Here is a 20385-nt window from a genome sequence, read left to right on the forward strand (position 1 = left end):
TGGACACTGAAATTAGAACTTCCTGTGACTTTCATGTGTAACTGTGTCAGAGAAACCTTAGTCCTCCTCCTGTGTGTCTCCTTTACACATGACTACCACACTCACAACAGTTCTGATACCAGACGTGTGGGGGTTTCCCCACACCAAGCAATTCTATGACACCAGCTGGGTGTCCTACAGTGTAACTCAAATCTGAGGCTGTGCATCAGATTCCACAGATTGAGGGCTCAGTCCCTGATCACACTGTCCCTCACCCCACTTCAGATGCCAATCACAGTTCACGTTGTCACCTGTGCTTCTGACTGGCTATAAATCAGAGGTTCTCATGACCCCCTCTTCAGGTTCAAGTAACTTGCTAGAGTGATTCACAGGACTCAGGGAAACAGTTTATTTACTCTTCACCAGTTTATGTATAAAAAGATGTGGTAAAGGATACAGACGAACATCCAGGTGGAACCGCTGGGTAGAGCACAGTTTGGGGCAGGGCTTGGAGCTTCCACGCCCCCTCCGTGGGCCACTGCCCCGATGCCTCCGCGTGTTCCACAACCTGCAAGCCTTCTGAACCCTTGTACTTTTTGGATTTTTGTGGAGGCTTCATTTCTGGAGGCATGATCCATTTCCAGCCTCTCTCCTCCCTAGAGAATGGGGGCTGAAAATTCCACACGTGCAGTCATGGTTTGATCTTTCTGGTGACCAGCCCCCATCCGGGAGCCCACCAAGAGTCACCTCATTAGAGCAAAAGACACTCGTATCACCTGGGAAATTCCAAGGGATTTAGGAACTCAGGGACTCCGTGTCAGGAGCTGGGGTCAAAAACCAAATAACTATGGGGCGCCTGGGTGGCTCAGCTGGTTGAGCATCTGACTTCAGCTCAGGTCATGATCTCACACTTTGTGGGTTCGAGCCCCACGTGGGGCTCTGTGCTGACAGCTCAGAGCCAGGAGCCTGCTTCGGATTCTGTGTTTCCCTTCTCTGCCCCTCCCCCGCTCACATTCTGTCTCTGTCTCACTCTCTCTCTCAAAAATAAATAAACATTAAAAAAAAAAAAAACCAACCAAATAGCTAGAACAAAATATACTCCCAGTGCTCTTATTACTTAGGAAATTACAAAGGTTTTAAGAGGTCTGTGCCAGGAACAGGGGGCAGAGACCAATAAGAATTTTTTCTATTATCTTGCAGTCAAAAGATACTATTATTCTTTTGATTTCTTTTCAATCATTTGTAAATATAAAATCCATTCTTTTCTCCCCAGGCTGTAGAAAAATAGGTGGCAAGCCATACGATTTTCTGACTCCCACTCTGGTCTTCTGTCTACACTAGATGCCACTGATATCTGTTCAGAGGAAAACTAGGACCAGCAGGGGGAAGCTGACCCAGCTTAGACCTCTCTGGCTCCTACTCCTTAGACGATTTGCATCCTATTTTGAAAACTCGGGAGTTAAGGATATTCCTGATCTACGCCACTCATGGCCCTGTTTGCCCATTTTTGGTGAGAGGGAAAATGGTAGTCATTACGTTTCTTTGACAGCAGTAAAAACAAAATATGAATTGATCATCTGAAATTATCCTGCCTCTGTGGGTGCTTTTACAAGCAAAATAGGTTATCCTTCACAAAGAGGAACTCCTTTATTATTGTGACTGCTGAGTAAAGAATTAGATACAGGATTTTAGAGGGGCGCCTGGGTGGCACAGTCAGTTAAGTATACAACTTCGGCTCAGGTCATGATCACACTGTCCATGAGTTCGAGCCCCGTGTCGGGCTCTGTGCTGACAGCTCAGAGCCTGGAGCCTGCTTTGGATTCTGTGTCTCCCTCTCCCTCTGCCCCTTCCCTGCTTATGCTCTCTTTCTCTCAAAAATAAATAAGCGTTAAAAAAATTTTTTTAGAAGGATGCAACTCTAGTTCAGCTATTCCTTTTTTCAGGTTAAGCCTGGCCCAGAAAGATTCAGTGACTCATAAAAACAAATCACTCAGAAACAGTAGCACATCCCAAACCCAGACCCTCTTTGTTCTCTTCCACACCATCTCCTCCGTGATGCATTTCCCTTGCCTTCCTCAACTGACTAGATTTTTAAGTCAGAGGGTGAGAGCACCCAGGAGTCAGCCCTATAGGTGCTCATCATGGGATGCCTCCAAAAGATGTAACCAGGTACCTGTAGCCACAAGAGATCAACCAAGCATCAAAACTGTAGCACCCTCTGCCGCCAAGATTCTGTTCATTCAGTGAGAGACGTTCCATAGTGTTGAGACCCCAGAGCCTATGATAGACACGTTATGCATGGTCAGTTCTCAGACCTGCCCAGTGAAGTTGCACATGTCCCCCATGAAGATCAGTTTCTCCATGAGGCTCACTGTTGAAATGTCTCTGAACACTTAGGTGAGGAGGAATCGAGAAAATGGATAGCAAATCCAAGCAAGACTGGTGGCGACACTGCAGCCAGATGATTCCATTTTAGCTTGATAAATAGAAAAACGATTTAAGTAACCATGGTGTTGCAGAGGAAAATGAGACCTCTAGTGTATTTTTTTTTAATTTATTTTACTGTTTGTTTTTTGAGAGACAGAGTATGAACAGGAGAGGGGCAGAGAGAGGAGACACAGAATCAGAAGCAGGCTCCAGCCTCTGAGCTGTCAGCACAGAGCCCAATGTGGGGCTTGAATTCATGAACCGTGAGATCATGACCTGAGCCGAAGCTGGATGCTGAAATGACTGAGCCACCCAGACTCCCCAGGTGTGCTTTTCAGCCAGAGGGGAAAAGAAAAGGAAGAGAATAGAAGCGGATCCCGTCTTTATTCAAAATTAGAAGGGTCCTTTCTGAAAGGACTTTCTATTAGATGGGTACTTTCTGAAATTTCTGGTCAAGAAAATTAATTTTTACTTGAACTCCCTGCACGGCATGCTGGCTAGGGCCTTGTCCCTCTTCGGAGAAGAGTGGTAAAGTGAAGTTCCATACACTCAATAGAGTGTATGGAAAGTTCTGTTTAATCTTCAAGGCCAGGTTCAGAATAAATTTCTCCGTGAAACTGGTGTGGTCAGAATTCACCAGGCAATAACTGTGAGTGGACATCACCATGCTCTTAGCCTCAGGGTTGATATTTCAAGCTCCCCAGCTACTGGGTCCACAAAAAGTCTGCTCCTTCCTAGGTTGCCCTCTCCAACTATTTCTAAGAACCATCAGGTACAGATTGGACAGAGTCAGTCTTTTGCCATCATCTTGGGCCCCAGGCTCATTTGGTCTCTGCTTCCAGGGCCTTGATTCTAAGTTGAGAGTCTAAATAACACAGCAGGTTCTCAGAAAGAAGATTCTCAAGCAGCTTATGCATTTAAGATACAAATGGGCACGCCTTACCAGATTCCCTGAAGGTTACCTTTGATTCTTAAGTGGGGAGAGCATGGCTTGCCCTATTGAAACAAGAGTCATGGTGATTAGGAATCTGGTAAGCATGGAAACTGTATCAACAAAAAAAGTTAGGAAGTAGTCCTTTACACAGAAGCACATGAGAAATAAGTACCCAAGGACTGGTGAGATTCTATTTGAGAATGCTTAATTTATGTTTTCCCCTCTTATATTTTATATACTCTTCCTCTTTTTATATTTGGGAAAGTCAAATTCTTGGCTCTAGAGTTTCAAAAGCCTAATTCCTAGGACACCTGGCTGGCTTAGGCAGAGGAACTTGTGACTCTTGATCTCGCGGTCATGAGTTCAAGGCCCACATCGGGTGTAAAGATTATTTACTTAGTTGGATACATACATACACTTAAAAAAAAAAAAAAAAGCCTAATTCCTAGCATAAGACCAAAGATTTGGAAACCGTGTGTTATGAGAATAAGGTGCTCCCCGAGTATGAGGAGGGTTTAGGGGAGCAAAGGTGGTCCCTAAAGAGAAGTCCTGTTCCCCCACCCCCAGGGCCACGTCTCTGGCAGGGCCGTGTCAAAATCTCAAAGGGCACAGAGCCAGCAAGAGCCCGGCCCCACAACCAGCATAAGGAACAGCTGGGTATCTGGGCAGACAGGCCCCAGACAGCCTCCATGGTTCCCTACACCATCCTATACGACCTGGTGCCTGGCAGGAGTAGAGAAGTAAAACTCACTGCGACACCATGGTATGGGAGCAGTTGTGTGATTCCCAGGCACCAAGAGCAGGGTAGCCCAGGACAGAGAGCTGGCCAACCTGAAGGGCTTTGCCATTGGATACAGGGTGTATATAACAGTGCCCCACCTGAACCAGCACACCAACATTGACAGGAAACTCAGGGCCAAAGCTCTGTAAGCCTACCTGGAATTTAAACAAAACCCAAGAGTAAGGAGGGCTCTCCCAACAGAATGGGAGATAGAAATTGAGTTTCATTAGAGAGAAATACAGGAAGCTGTGTTTCTTACATACCTGAATTTGTGATCTGAGATTCTTAATAGCCACACACATAATTAGGAATTAGTTTATGTTCTACAGAAACTAGCAGGTAGGTAGTTCTGCTCATAGCAGAAGGAGTGTTTGCCTCTCTCTCCGTGTTCTGAAAGAGCAAGGGCCATAAAAAGTGTTTTAGAATTTTTTAACATCTAACTGAAGTGTCATAGAATTTACATTGGTGGTCTATGCATGCATGCTCAGTGGGGGCAATATCAATTTACAGTCATAAATGGATTGTAGTCCCTCTCTCAAAGGCTACAGTACATAACATATTAAAAAGTTTTAGGAGGCCAATTAGGAAAAAATATCTAAAAATGCTCCTTGGAGGAGAATAATGAAAAAACAAAGGTTGAAAAACACTGGTCTTCTGTAATATGGAAGCCTTAAGAGCCAGATTTAATGGTCTCAGCCTAAGTACATCTGAAAAACACTTATTAAAGGCACTATGGCAATTACAATGAGTTAACGTGGTTAATTTGCTTATTCAATAAAAACCTAAATCCCTCCCTCTTTTTATTTCTTTCTCTGAAAGTGGAAGTGGTGGTGATAAAAATCTAAATAATGGTTTGTGGATACGACGTCAATGGAGAATTAAAAATTTACAGTTCTGTGGATGTCTGCCACCACCACCCCTCCCAAGAAAGGAAAAGAAAGTTGTTTGGCAGGTTTTTAATCAAATGAGTGAATGAATTAACTATGCTGGTACAATATCACTGCCCTGGATGAGCCATCCCTATTTAAGCAGAACTACAAGTATTACAATAAAAGATGCAAAGCAACAAAGAAGCAAGAAGACAGATGTTAACCTAAAAAGGTAGAACCTTATCTTGGGTCTCCTAACTTTTTGAATCCTCAGCATTGTGGTAAGAGCTACTAGCTGGTGAGAAATGCCAGCGAACAGGAGCAAATATCCCAATTTGTAAACAGGGCCAAAGAAGCTCCCGAGACGAGGAAATTCAAGGGCTTTGCATCTGGGTGTTTCTTATCTGGAAGACTGACACATTGTCTCTGCTGGGTGAGGTCCACGCCGGTGCAGTAAAGTGACAGGTGGAATGACAAGTGTCCAGAGGAAATTTACCACCTTCCCAAGGGACCTACAAGCAGTAGCAATCCGGCCTCTATCTAGCCTAGAAACACAAGGACAACAAGCAAATAAGCAGACAGGCTGGAAGATGTGCAGAAAGTCAGGCACAAAGGCAGCAGGCTATAGCAAAAAGAAAAAGCAGATTTGGGTCGACGTCCTTGCTCCCCGACTTTGTACATGTGCATGCCTTTACCAAAGGATTTCGATTCTGAGCTTCAAGCCTCTCATTTGTAAACCAAAACTAATCCCTACTTGCAAGATTGTTTTGAGGATCAAATGAGCATACACTGCAAAGAAGCAGTGTCTAATAAGTACGTTCGGAAATGGGAGCTTAAATAAAGAGATGGGTGAAAGTTTAGAAGGATGAAGTGGAAAAAGAGAAAATGTCACTAAGCCCAGTGTGTGTGTGTGTGTGTGTGTGTGTGTGTGTGTGTGTGTATGGGCATGTGTGTATTTACTTTGTAAAATTCATCAAAGTCCATCTTGTAAAGGGTGTTGAGAGTATGGGCTCACTTGGCTAAGGGAGTGGAGAGGAAAAGTCTTGGAAGAGAAGGGATAAACAAGTGCAAGTCCTGCTCCACCATCACTAAAGAAGAAGGCTGTTGCAGCAAGAACGGAAAAATTCAAGGTCATGCCACAAAAGATGAAAGACGTTGATGGCTCTGAGGATTTTTGAGCACTGATAACATGGGCGTCCGTGCAGAGTTCTAAACCAGGAATTTGTTGTGGAGTCGGCGTTTCAGCTTTATGAAAAATAAATGCATAGCAGCAGACTCATTGGAGAGGGGTTTCCCAGCAGAGGAATGAACTTGCAAACGCGGCACTAATTAAGAATGGGTGGGGGCGCCTGGGTGGCTCTGTCGGTTAAGCATCCGACTTCGGCTCAGGTCACGATCTCGCGGTCCGTGAGTTCGAGCCCCGCGTCAGGCCCTGTGCTGACAGCTCAGAGCCTGGAGCCTGTTTCCGATTCTGTGTCTCCCTCTCTCTCTGACCCTCCCCCGTTCATGCTCTGTCTCTCTCTGTCTCAAAAAATTAATAAACGTTAAAAAAAAAAAAGTTTAAAAAAAAAAAAAGAATGGGTGAATAGCAACCGTAAGGAGAGATAAATGTGGTCTAAGCCATATCAGCTGGTGAAGGTAAAATGAAGTCACCCATCATTTTATCCCTTTGTGAGAAACAGTTCCTATCAGTAGGCCAGCGGAGAGAGTAGAAATTAGTCACTCAGGGTAGGATCTCTACCTAGAAAGTCAAGGAGACCTTCAATGACAAGGAAATCGTTGTCAGGAAAATATCACCTCCCAAAACAAAGGCAAGCATTGCCATTTAATAAGAGAGAAGCTCTGAGCAAAAGGCTTATTTAGCAAACAGCTCAAGTGTTTTAGACAATCTATATGATAACTGACAATTTACTTCAAATTGGCAGATATACAAGGAGGGTCACGTAATTTATAATTTGCGAGAATCCCCAAGGAAAGATTGAGCAAATATACTGCCTGAGAGTATTAATAGCACATATTTTAAAAATAAAAAATATAGAGAGCAATGTTTCCTGCCAAAAGGAGATTTAGAGCTTTCTTTTTTTTTTTTTTTTTCATTATTTTTATTTTTTTATTTATTTATTTATTTTTTATTTATTTATTTATTTATTTTTTAATATATGAAATTTACTGTCAAATTGGTTTCCATACAACACCCAGTGCTCATCCCAAAAGGTGCCCTCCTCAATACCCATCACCCACCCTGCCCTCCCTCCCACCTCCCATCAACCCTCAGTTTGTTCTCAGTTTTTAACAGTCTCTTATGCTTTGGCTCTCTCCCACTCTAACCTCTTTTTTTTTTTTTTTTCCCTTCCCCTCCCCCATGGGTTTCTGTTACGTTTCTCAGGATCCACATAAGAGTGAAACCATATGGTATCTGTCTTTCTCTGTATGGCTTATTTCACTTAGCATCACACTCTCCAGTTCCATCCACGTTGCTACAAAAGGCCATATTTCATTCTTTCTCATTGCCACGTAGTATTCCATTGTGTATATAAACCACAATTTCTTTATCCATTCATCAGTTGATGGACATTTAGGCTCTTTCCATAATTTGGCGATTGTTGAGAGTGCTGCTATAAACATTGGGGTACAAGTGCCCCTATGCATCAGTACTCCTGTATCCCTTGGATAAATTCCTAGCAGTGCTATTGCTGGGTCATAGGGTAGGTCTATTTTTAATTTTCTGAGGAACCTCCACACTGCTTTCCAGAGCGGCTGCACCAATTTGCATTCCCACCAACAGTGCAAGAGGGTTCCCGTCTCTCCACATCCTCTCCAGCATCTATAGTCTCCTGATTTCTTCATTTTGGCCACTCTGACTGGCGTGAGGTGGTATCTGAGTGTGGTTTTGATTTGTATTTCCCTGATGAGGAGCGACGTTGAACATCTTTTCATGTGCCTGTTGGCCATCCGGATGTCTTCTTTAGAGAAGTGTCTATTCATGTTTTCCGCCCATTTCTTCACTGGGTTATTTGTTTTTCGGGTGTGGAGTTTGATGAGCTCTTTATAGATTTTGGATACTAGCCCTTTGTCCGATGTGTCATTTGCAAATATCTTTTCCCATTCCGTTGGTTGCCTTTTAGTTTTGTTGGTTGTTTCCTTTGCTGTGCAGAAGCTTTTTATCTTCATAAGGTCCCAGTAATTCACTTTTGCTTTTAATTCCCTTGCCTTTGGGGATGTGTCGAGTAAGAGATTGCTACGGCTGAGGTCAGAGAGGTCTTTTCCTGCTTTCTCCTCTAAGGTTTTGATGGTTTCCTGTCTCACATTCAGGTCCTTTATCCATTTTGAGTTTATTTTTGTGAATGGTGTGAGAAAGTGGTCTAGTTTCAACCTTCTGCATGTTGCTGTCCAGTTCTCCCAGCACCATTTGTTAAAGAGACTGTCTTTTTTCCATTGGATGTTCTTTCCTGCTTTGTCAAAAATGAGTTGGCCATACGTTTGTGGGTCTAGTTCTGGGGTTTCTATTCGATTCCATTGGTCTATGTGTCTGTTTTTATGCCAATACCATGCTGTCTTGATGATGACAGCTTTGTAGTAGAGGCTAAAGTCTGGGATTGTGATGCCTCCTGCTTTGGTCTTCTTCTTCAAAATTACTTTGGCTATTCGGGGCCTTTTGTGGTTCCATATGAATTTTAGGATTGCTTGTTCTAGTTTCGAGAAGAATGCTGGTGCAATTTTGATTGGGATTGCATTGAATGTGTAGATAGCTTTGGGTAGTATTGACATTTTGACAATATTTATTCTTCCAATCCATGAGCAGGGAATGTCTTTCCATTTCTTTATATCTTCTTCAATTACCTGCATAAGCTTTCTATAGTTTTCAGCATACAGATCTTTTACATCTTTGGTTAGATTTATTCCTAGGTATTTTATGCTTCTTGGTGCAATTGTGAATGGGATCAGTTTCTTTATTTGTCTTTCTGTTGCTTCATTGTTAGTGTATAAGAATGCAACTGATTTCTGTACATTGATTTTGTATCCGGCAACTTTGCTGAATTCATGTATCAGTTCTAGCAGACTTTTGGTGGAGTCTATCGGATTTTCCATGTATAATATCATGTCATCTGCAAAAAGCGAAAGCTTGACTTCATCTTTGCCAATTTGGATGCCTTTGATTTCCTTTTGTTGTCTGATTGCTGATGCTAGAACTTCCAGCACTATATTAAACAGCAGCGGTGAGAGTGGGCATCCCTGTCGTGTTCCTGATCTCAGGGAAAAAGCTCTCAGTTTTTCCCCATTGAGGATGATGTTAGCTGTGGGCTTTTCATAAATGGCTTTTATGATCTTTAAGTATGTTCCTTCTATCCCGACTTTCTCCAGGGTTTTTATTAAGAAACGGTGCTGGATTTTGTCAAAGGCCTTTTCTGCATCGATTGACAGGATCATATGGTTCTTCTCTTTTTTTTTGTTAATGTGATGTATCACGTTGATCGATTTGCGAATGTTGAACCAGCCCTGCATCCCAGGAATGAATCCCACTTGATCATGGTGAATAATTCTTTTTATATGCTGTTGAATTCGATTTGCTAGTATCTTATTGAGAATTTTTGCATCCATATTCATCAGGGATATTGGCCTGTAGTTCTCTTTTTTTACTGGGTCTCTGTCTGGTTTAGGAATCAAAGTAATACTGGCTTCATAGAATGAGTCTGGAAGTTTTCCTTCCCTTTCTATTTCTTGGAATAGCTTGAGAAGGATAGGTATTATCTCTGCTTTAAACGTCTGGTAGAACTCCCCTGGGAAGCCATCTGGTCCTGGACTCTTATTTGTTGGGAGATTTTTGATAACCGATTCAATTTCTTCGCTGGTTATGGGTCTGTTCAAGCTTTCTATTTCCTCCTGATTGAGTTTTGGAAGAGTGTGGGTGTTTAGGAATTTGTCCATTTCTTCAAGGTTGTCCAATTTGTTGGCATATAATTTTTCATAGTATTCCCTGATAATTGTTTGTATCTCTGAGGGATTGGTTGTAATCATTCCATTTTCATTCATGATTTTATCTATTTGGGTCATCTCCCTTTTCTTTTTGAGAAGCCTGGCTAGAGGTTTGTCAATTTTGTTTATTTTTTCAAAAAACCAACTCTTGGTTTCGTTGATCTGCTCTACAGTTTTTTTAGATTCTATATTGTTTATTTCTGCTCTGATCTTTATGATTTCTCTTCTTCTGCTGGGTTTAGGCTGCCTTTGCTGTTCTGCTTCTATTTCCTTTAGGTGTGCTGTTAGATTTTGTATTTGGGATTTTTCTTGTTTCTTGAGATAGGCCTGGATTGCAATGTATTTCCCTCTCAGGACTGCCTTCGCTGCGTCCCAAAGCGTTTGGATTGTTGTATTTTCATTTTCGTTTGTTTCCATATATTTTTTAATTTCTTCTCTAATTGCCTGGTTGACCCACTCATTCGTTAGTAGGGTGTTCTTTAACCTCCATGCTTTTGGAGGTTTTCCAGACTTTTTCCTGTGGTTGATTTCAAGCTTCATAGCATTGTGGTCTGAAAGTATGCATGGTATAATTTCAATTCCTGTAAACTTATGAAGGGCTGTTTTGTGACCCAGTATATGATCTATCTTGGAGAATGTTCCATGTGCACTCGAGAAGAAAGTATATTCTGTTGCTTTGGGATGCAGAGTTCTAAATATATCTGTCAAGTCCATCTGATCCAATGTATCATTCAGGGCCCTTGTTTCTTTATTGACTGTGTGTCTAGATGATCTATCCATTTCTGTAAGTGGGGTGTTAAAGTCCCCTGCAATGACCACATTCTTATCAATAAGGTTGCTTATGTTTATGAGTAACTGTTTTATATATCTGGGGGCTCCGGTATTTGGCGCATAGACATTTATAATTGTTAGCTCTTCCTGATGGATAGACCCTGTAATTATTATATAATGCCCTTCTTCATCTCTTGTTACAGCCTTTAATTTAAAGTCTAGTTTGTCTGATATAAGTATGGCTACTCCAGCTTTCTTTTGGCTTCCAGTAGCATGATAAATAGTTCTCCATCCCCTCACTCTCAATCTAAAGGTGTCCTCAGATCTAAAATGAGTCTCTTGTAGACAGCAAATAGATGGGTCTTGTTTTTTTATCCATTCTGATACCCTATGTCTTTTGGTTGGCGCATTTAATCCATTTACATTCAGTGTTATTATAGAAAGATACGGGTTTAGAGTCATTGTGATGTCTGTATGTTTTATGCTTGTAGTGATGTCTCTGGTACTTTGTCTCACAGGATCCCCCTTAGGATCTCTTGTAGGGCTGGTTTCGTGGTGACAAATTCCTTCAGTTTTTGTTTGTTTGGGAAGACCTTTATCTCTCCTTCTATTCTAAATGACAGACTTGCTGGATAAAGGATTCTCGGCTGCATATTTTTTCTGTTTAGCACACTGAAGATATCGTGCCAAGCCTTTCTGGCCTGCCAAGTTTCAAAGGAGAGATCAGTCACGAGTCTTATAGGTCTCCCTTTATATGTGAGGGCACGTTTATCCCTTGCTGCTTTCAGAATTTTCTCTTTATCCTTGTATTTTGCCAGTTTCACTATGATATGTCGTGCAGAAGATCGATTCAAGTTACGTCTGAAGGGAGTTCTCTGTGCCTCTTGGATTTCAATGCCTTTTTCCTTCCCCAGTTCAGGGAAGTTCTCAGCTATAATTTCTTCAAGTACCCCTTCAGCACCTTTCCCTCTCTCTTCCTCCTCTGGGATACCAATTATGCGTATATTATTTCTTTTTAGTGTATCACTTAGTTCTCTAATTTTCCCCTCATACTCCTGGATTTTTTTATCTCTCTTTCTGTCAGCTTCCTCTTTCTCCATAACTTTATCTTCTAGTTCACCTATTCTCTCCTCTGCCTCTTCAATCCGAGCCGTGGTGGTTTCCATTTTGTTTTGCATTTCGTTTAAAGCGTTTTTCAGCTCTTCGTGACTGTTCCTTAGTCCCTTGATCTCTGTAGCAAGAGATTCTCTGCTGTCCTGTATACTGTTTTCAAGCCCAGCGATTAATTTTATGACTATTATTCTAAATTCACTTTCTGTTATATTATTTAAATCCTTTTTGATCAGTTCATTAGCTGTTGTTATTTCCTGGAGATTCTTCTGAGGGGAATTCTTCCGTTTGGTCATTTTGGACAGTCCCTGGAGTGGTGAGGACCCGCAGGGCACTTCCCCCGTGCTGTGGTGTATAACTGGAGTTGGTGGGCGGGGCCGCAGTCCGACCTGATGTCTGCTCCCAGCCCACCGCTGGGGCCACAGTCAGACTGGTGTGTGCCTTCTCTTCCCCTCTCCTAGGGGTGGGATTCACTGTGGGGTGGTGTGGCCCGTCTGGTCTACTTGCACACTGCCAGGCTTGTGGTGCTGGGGAGCTGGCGTATTAGCTGGGGTGGGTAGGCAAGGTGCACGGGGGCGGGAGGGGCAGGCTTAGCTCGCTTCTCCTTAGGTGATCCACTTCAGGAGGGGCCCTGTGGCAGCGGGAGGGAGTCAGATCCGCTGCCGGAGGTTTGGCTCCGCAGAAGCACAGAGTTGGGTGTTTGCGCGGAGCGAGCAAGTTCCCTGGCAGGAACTGGTTCTCTTTGGGATTTTGGCTGGGGGATGGGCGGGGGAGATGGCGCTGGCGAGCGCCTTTGTTCCCCGCCAAGCTGAGCTCTGCCGTCCGGGGGCTCAGCAGCTCTCCCTCCCTTTGTCCTCCAGCCTTCCCGCTTTCTGAGCAGAGCTGTTAACTTCTGACCTCCCAGACGCTAAGTCGCGCTTGCTGTCGGAACACAGTCCGTCCGGCCCCTCCGCTTTTGCCAGCCCGACTCGGGGGCTCTGCTTGGCCGGCGAGCCGCCCCTCCGCCCCGGCTCCCTCCCGCCAGTCCGTGGAGCGCGCACCGCCTCGCCGCCCTTCCTACCCTCTTCCGTGGGCCTCTCGTCTGCGCTTGGCTCCGGAGACTCCGTTCTGCTAATCCTCTGGCGGTTTTCTGGGTTCTTTAGGCAGGTGTAGGTGGAATCTAAGTGATCAGCAGGACGCGCGGTGAGCCCAGCGTCCTCCTACGCCGCCATCTTCCGGAACTCCCTAGAGCTTTCTTAGAAGCACCAACAGAACAGAAATCAGATTTGCTGCATATTAGGTCAAAGAATATAAGCATAATAATTCATTGGCCTTTTCAAAAATAATAAGTAGTGTACTTTGGCGATTGGGACAGTTTCTCCACGTGCGACTTCAGAAGGATAATAAAACTATAGAACCAACCTTTTATTTTGAGCATTTCATCTAACTTGTCTTCATAATTGAGTTTTACCCTGGTGCTGATGCAATATTTATGTTTTTAAATACGAAGGGGGAAAAGCCAGTTTGTCAGTTCTTTAACATGAGCCCACAGAACATCGGCAACAGACAGAATACTCGATTAATGAATTTGTGTCCTCAGGATCTTGTGGGAAGGCAACAGATGTGACAGCATATTGATTCCTTCTGAAATCCTGTTTTGCCTTTTATAAGTTCCATTTAAATTCCCATCTTTACCATGGTTGTATTATGGGTTTCTTAATCCCTGGCTGATGGTTTTTGTGTTCTTGAAAGGGAGAAACAAACTACCCTAAATAAGGTGTAAATCCTCATCCAATATCATGGGGTCTTTGTGTGTAAGTCTCAAAATACCAACTGGTGTGCTTGCTGTCCAGGCCCCATTATAGGCAAGTTCTTGATATAGAACAGTGTTCTGTGAAAGTTTTCATGGGGCTTTTGTAGCATTTTGCTTCTGAATTTTCTGCCACCCTTTTGAGTAAGGGCCAAAATGTATACACTAAAATTCAGATGTGTAAAAACAATAAAAGAATAGTTTTCATTTTCTGCAACTGGCTGTATCTTGCTTCTATTCCCACTTAAGTGGCAAAAGATAAAAACAACAACAAAAATGTCATAAAGTTACCAATTAAAGTTAATCATAACTCTTTCAGTTTATTAAGCTTTGCAGGAGTTGACTTAGACTCTTTTGGGTTCAGTCAATTCAAAATTTAAAACCCAATAAGGACCAAGAGCATAAGTAACAACAGAAAAAATTGGTACATTTAACTTTATGAAAATTAAAACTTTTATGCATTAAAAGACACTATCAACAGGTAATCCACAAAATGGGAGAAAATCTTTGCAAATCATGTATCTGATAAGAAATTGATATTCAGAATATATAATGAACTCCTGCAATTCAACGACAAAAAAAGCAAACAACCGAATTTAAAGATGGGCAAAGGCATTGAATCTCCAAAGAAAATATACAAGTGACCAATAAGCACATGAAAATATGCTCAACCTCACTAGTCATTAGGGAAATGCAAATTAAAGCCACAATATCACCTCATACCCATTGGGATGGCTACTATCAAATAAATCCAGGGGGCACCTGGGTGGCTCAGTCGGTTAAGCGTCCAGCTCTTGATTTCAGCTCAGGTCAAGATCTCAAGGTTTGTGAGACTGAGCCCCACACCAGGCTCTGCACTGACAGCAAGGAGTCTGCTTGGGATTCTCATTCCCCTCTCTCTGCCCCTCCCCTGCTCATTCATGTGTGCATTCTCTCTCTCTCTCTCTCTCAAAATAAATAAACAAACATTAAAAAAAAGAAAGCCTGGGGTGCTAAATATGCTAATACCATATGATTTCACTCATATTTGGCATCTAAAAAACAAAATGAATGAGTAACAAACAACCAAAAAAGCAGAATCAGACCTATAAGTACAGAGAAGAGACTAGTGATTGCTAGAGGGGAAGGGGTTGTGGAATGGGTAAAATGGGCAAAGGAGAGTGGGAGACACAGGCTTCCAGCTATGGAAGGAATAAGTCACAGGAATAAAAGGCACAGCATGAGGGAATATAGCCAGTGATATATCCTCAAAAAAATTTTTTTAATATAAATAAAAGGCAGAATTGGAAAAAAGAACAACTATATAGAAATTAAATAAGATTTTGATTTTAAAGCATTTAATTTTGTTAAATTTACCTATGTGGCAGAAAATTATGAAACACTGCATTTAAGAAATTTGGGTTAGAACATTTGAATAAAAGATTCTCTTCAGAGAAAAAAACAATTCACATTTTTCAGCTTTGGGAAATTCTGTATTTCTGAGAACTCCTTTTTGTTTTGACTCCTTGTATAGCATCCCATTCTTTTTTTTTTTTTTTATGTGTATTTATTTTTGAGCGTGAGACAGAGCCTAAGCAGGGGAAGGGCAGAGAGAGAGGGAGACACAGAATCCAAAGCAGGCTCCAGGCTCTGAGCCATCAGCACAGATCCTGATGTGGGGCTCAAACTCACAGAACCGTGAGATCATGACCTGAGCCAAAGTCGGACGCTTAACCAACTGAGCCACCCAGGCGTCCCTATAGCATCCCATTCGTACTCTTTAGAGGATATTATTTAGAAATTTCTGTGTGGGGACGCCTGGGTGGCTCAGTTAGTTAAGCATCTGACTCTTTTGATTTCAGCTCAGGTCATGATCTCACGGTTCATGGGTTCCAGCCACGTGTCAGGTTGTGTGCTGACATTGAGGAGCCTGCTTGGGATTCTCTCTCTCCCCCTCTCTCTCTGCCCCTCTCCCATTTGGACATGCTCTCTCTGCCTCTCAAAATAAGTAAACATTTTTTAAAATGTAATGCTTATTCATTTTTGAGGTGGGGGACAGACAGAGAGAGAGGGAGACACAGAATCTGAAGCAGGCTCCAGGCTCTGAACTGTCAGCACAGAGCCTGATGCGGAGCTCGAACTCACAACCCATGAGATCATGACCTGAGCCAAAGTCGGACACTTAACCGACTGAACCACCCATGTGTCCCTAAATAAACATTTAAAAAAAAGAAACAAAAACACCAAAACAGGATACTCTTCTCTTAAAGTTGCCTCAGTTCTTCCCAATTAGTTCAATTTCTTTAGAGAAAATTCTCCACTTTTTTTGCCCGGGACATAAACTCCTGGTGGGTATTATTCACCTAGGAAGGGAATGGCCAACATTTCCAGAAAATTAGCTCCTATTTTCTTCTTCATATCCCATCCTTGTTCTACCTGGCTTTTCTAGCATCCTGCTAGGGTCTCTTCTTCAGCTCTGGTCCCTTCATCTCGTATTCGAAGCTATGGCCACCTCCAACTTGTTTAATCATTCACTTCTCCATCTGCTCCATGTTTCTGTATAATTCTGGAAAGTGTCAGCTGCCAGTAACAACCCTCCCCTTCATCTACTCTCTTGTTTGTTTTGGGATTATCTTTTTTCCTGTATTGTCAATTTAATTAGAGTCCCAGAACAATGAAATAAACATGTGTCATCACTCTGCTGTGTTGAAAGGAAAAGCTTAGTCCTATAGGTTTTGATATAAAGACTTCTCTCCATTTGTTCTAGATCTTTTTTTTTTTAATTCTAATATCTATTTAATTTCCAAGTTGTTTTTTGGGTCATCTCTTTATTGTTGATTTCTGGTCTTTTCAAATCAAGATGTAGCTTTTAAAATCCCAACTTTGATGAATTTCTTTAGGCTCTTTATCACCAAATTGATGTTTGTAAGTATCCTATGGACGACTCAGATTATCTATTCTGTTTGTAGGGTAAAAATTCTATAAATGTCAATTAACTTGACCTTGCTGATTCTGTTATTCAAATCCTTTAGTTTGTTTATTTTTAGATGATTTTATCTGTCAAATTCTGAAAGGGTTTTATTAATTTTATTCTTTTCCCTACATTATTTTTTATTAAAATCCCCCCCTATAATTTTATCATTTTTTCATCAAGTTTGTACCAAATTTTGCCTTATATATTGTCTCTTGTGTTTGTGCACAACTTGGTTATAGCTTATTTTTCTCATGGATGTCATCTTTTGGTGGTATATAAACTTCTTTGTCCCATTAAATGCCTTTGACTTTGCATTCTGTTACTCCTGCTTACTGTGTTTGAATTAACTAGGTTTATCTTTGTCCATACCCTTATTTTGTATCTTTTGTTGTCACTTTGACTGTGATTCTTGTTAACATACAGTTGGATTTTGTCTAAGTGAATATGATAATGTATTCTGATAGGGAAAGTAAGAATTTTCACCTTTATTTTGATAACTGATATTCTTTGTGTTATTCCATTTAATATTTAACATACTTTTTTATTAAGTTTATTTATTTATTTTTGAGAGAGAGAAGGAAAGAGAGAGCGTGCACACAAGTTGGGGGAGAGGCAGAGAATGAGGGAGAGAGAGAATCCCAAGCAAGCTGTCATCACTGAGCCCAGCACAGGGCTTGATCCCACAACCCTAAGGTCATGACTTGAGCCAGAATCCAGACTGAGCCACCCAGGCATCCCTCACACACTTTATTTTTTATTTTCCTCTCCACTTACTTTTCTTTACAAGTGCTTCTCAGTTTTTCCCTGCTTAGGTGGGACAGGATGGCTAGCAGGGGCTGCATTTGGGCATTTCCCTTCTCCCAGGTTGATTAGGTTTTCACAAAATCCCAGTAGGTTAGCCTCTGGTGAAATAGTTTCCCTTGAGGTCAGGCCTTGTGAAGAAGAAGAATGCTCTGGTATATTCAAAATGGTCCCTTTTTCCCTCCCCCTTCTGGAAACAGGAGGAGATTTTTCTCCCATCTTTTCTCACATCTCTCTGAGGACCTGGCAGAGCTCCAGGAGATAAAACTCACTGCCAAGTGGAGGCCGCACTATTAGTGGTTCCCCTGGAGTTTTTAACTCTCAGACTCGTCCACACAGACCTCCAGCAATTCATCAGTTACAGGTCAGCTACTCCTGCCCCAGCACTGCTTCCCAAGGAGGTCTCTGCTCCAGTAAGTTGTGTCTGCCTGTCTCTCCAATTTGGAGGCCAGCGGTTTGCCCTGTGACCTCACCTCCCCGACAGATCTGAGAAGTTGTTGATTTTTAGTTTGTTTAGCTTTTTACTTATATTTGAGATAGAGAGGTGACTTCCAAGCTCCTTCCATGATGGACAGGAAACTGGAAGTCCCTATCCTTACTTTTTTGACTTGGTCAGTTTCTTCACTGCATTTTCTGCCCTGTTAATTTGAAAGCACCTGTACTAATGAATTGTTTTCAATTCTGCCAAAAGGCTTACCTACTCCCTCAAACAGCTGTAGTCACGCTTGTATTTCTCTATTAACAGATCAGAATTAAAAGTGTCCTATTTTCTTTGCCTACCCACCCCACATTACACAAAGATGGAATTTGGGGTCTGTTATGACTTCTTCCTATCGACATTACCCCTCTTGACTGTGGTGTCCTAAAACCAGTTCCTACCAACTCTTCTCTGAGACATCACCTTGATAGCTTGAAATTGGCCACAAAGGGAGTATTTATACCATGAAAATTGGCAAGCACTCCAAAACAGGGCTTTAGTTCTTGTTTATCTTTTTTCCATAGAGTGAGCCATTAATCATTTCCCAGTACACGACTGCATTTCTGCTTCCACTCAAGTGTGTGGGTTTTGCTGGACTTCAAAATCTTAGTTCGGGGATATTATCTACCCTTTCGGTATAGGTTTTGTTTCAAAACTCCATAACACACAATAACTATTGCTTTAATTAATCTGTTTAATTAATCTGTCATTGTTGTTGTCACTTTCTGTGTGGGAACCTGTAAGATTTTTTTTTTATCTGAGGAATTTATAAAGTTCACCAAGATAGAGCTAGGTACATAATTATTTTTTAATTAATCTCACCTGAGTCTTGGCAACCGTAATGAATCTAAAAACTTGTCTTTCTCCAGAGAATTGCCCTCTTTTTTAAAAATTTATTTCTCCATATAGTCCTTTTTTTCTTTTCCTGGAGCTCTTCATACAGCAGCCCCCCTTATCCATAGTTTCACTGCTGGGTGATTGGCTACTCACAGCCAACCACGGTCTGTAAGCAGATGATCTTCCAATGAATCATCAATAGGTCAATTATAGGCTAACACTGTGTCACAATGCCTATGCCATTCACCTCACCACAGAGACATTTTATCACCTCACATCATCACAAGAAGAAAGGTGAATACAGGATGAGAAATTATTTTGAGAGAGAAACCCTATTCACATTACTTTTCTTACAGTATATTATTATAATTGTCCTTTATTAATTATTGTTAATCATTTGCTTTGCCTAATTTATACATTAAACTTTATCACAGGTGCGTAAGTATAGGAAAACACAGTGTACGTGGGGCTCAGTGCTATCTTCAGTGTCAGGCATCCACTGAGGGTCTGGAACGTATCCCCTGTGGATACAGGGAGAAAAGGCAGGGACCACTGTATTTACATGTTAAGTCTCTGACCTCCAAATCTCCTGTCTTTTCCCTCATATCCTTGGGATTTTGTTCTTTTGTGCCCTCTGAAACCATTATTTCAGTTCTCAACCACAACCATCTTTAGTTGGTTGGGCTTTTTTGTTTTAATTGAGGATGTCTTGTACATTCTAGCTGCATTTCCTCGAGGAGCCCCAATACTGTGCAGTGTTCTCTTCCAGGTTTGTTTTTTTTTGTCAGTTCTATGACAACAGGAGTGCCCAGGTCCAGTTCAATTCTGCCTTCTTCCCTTGTGTCTCTGACTGTTCCTAAAGAAATCGTTATTCCTTTGCCTCCTCATGGTTCATTGACCTTCAGCACTCAGGACTTTGAGGCTTCCCAGGCCATGATGTTGGGCATGAAAACTTCTGCTTTTGTCAATTGATAGGCATTTGAGCCGGCTGTCCCTACACTGAGGCAAGAGGGAACAGGCAGCAGTCTCTGCCCACCAGAGCATCTCTCCTCCAGGCCGTGAGGTCTGGCAGCTTCTTTGAGGAGCATATTCAGCACATGCAAACTGGCCTCTGCTTGTCCAGCCCTCTGAAGGAACAGGAAATATAGGGCCTTCACACCACAGTTCTGTCCACTCCTCCTCGACAGCACAGGGAGCAAAGACCTTCACTCTCAGGATGGCACAGGGCTCCCAGGCTTGGCTGGCAGCCTCATTCTGCTCATTGTGTTTTCAGAGGAGGAATGAGTCAGGGATGCGTTCTCAGACCTCTATCTCCCAGTACATTTTTTTGGTGGCAAAGCAACTGACTGTGTTATAGGCCTATAGTCTGACCCTATTTCAAGGTTATAGTAGCCATTACACATGATCAGATCAAAGCAATGACCGGCATGGTACTTGTCATTACCTAAAACATTCTAGGCCATCAACCGCTGCCAGCCAATGATACCACCAGCAGATGAACCAGACAGGGACATCACTCACAAGGAGGGCTTGATAAGAACCCTGCTATGTAGCATGTAGCCCTGGCCTGTGACTCAGCATCCAAGGAGATCACTGGATAGGAGAATCACCAGCACCTCTGTATGTTATCAGAGCTGGACAGGTCAGGCCAGATGGGCAGTATACCCAGTTTCCTGACCAAC

At 42.2% G+C, this 20385-nt stretch overlaps 1 protein-coding gene and 1 long non-coding RNA gene across 4 annotated transcripts in view; one reads left to right on the plus strand and one right to left on the minus strand.

Moving 5' to 3' along the window:
* The window catches only part of LHFPL3 (LHFPL tetraspan subfamily member 3), a 587290-nt gene that overhangs the window by 362669 nt on the left and 204236 nt on the right, over nucleotides 1–20385 (plus strand). The window lies entirely within an intron of this gene.
* LOC131509521 (uncharacterized) lies at nucleotides 406–18834 on the minus strand. The gene is made up of 4 exons (XR_009260550.1): nucleotides 18689–18834; nucleotides 4385–4511; nucleotides 2153–2257; nucleotides 406–649 (listed from the first exon to the last, which is right to left on the minus strand). It is a non-coding gene; the product is annotated as an uncharacterized LOC131509521 (long non-coding RNA).

The sequence above is a fragment of the Neofelis nebulosa genome, chromosome 4, assembly GCF_028018385.1.
Source record: "Neofelis nebulosa isolate mNeoNeb1 chromosome 4, mNeoNeb1.pri, whole genome shotgun sequence".
NCBI lineage: Eukaryota > Metazoa > Chordata > Mammalia > Carnivora > Felidae > Neofelis > Neofelis nebulosa.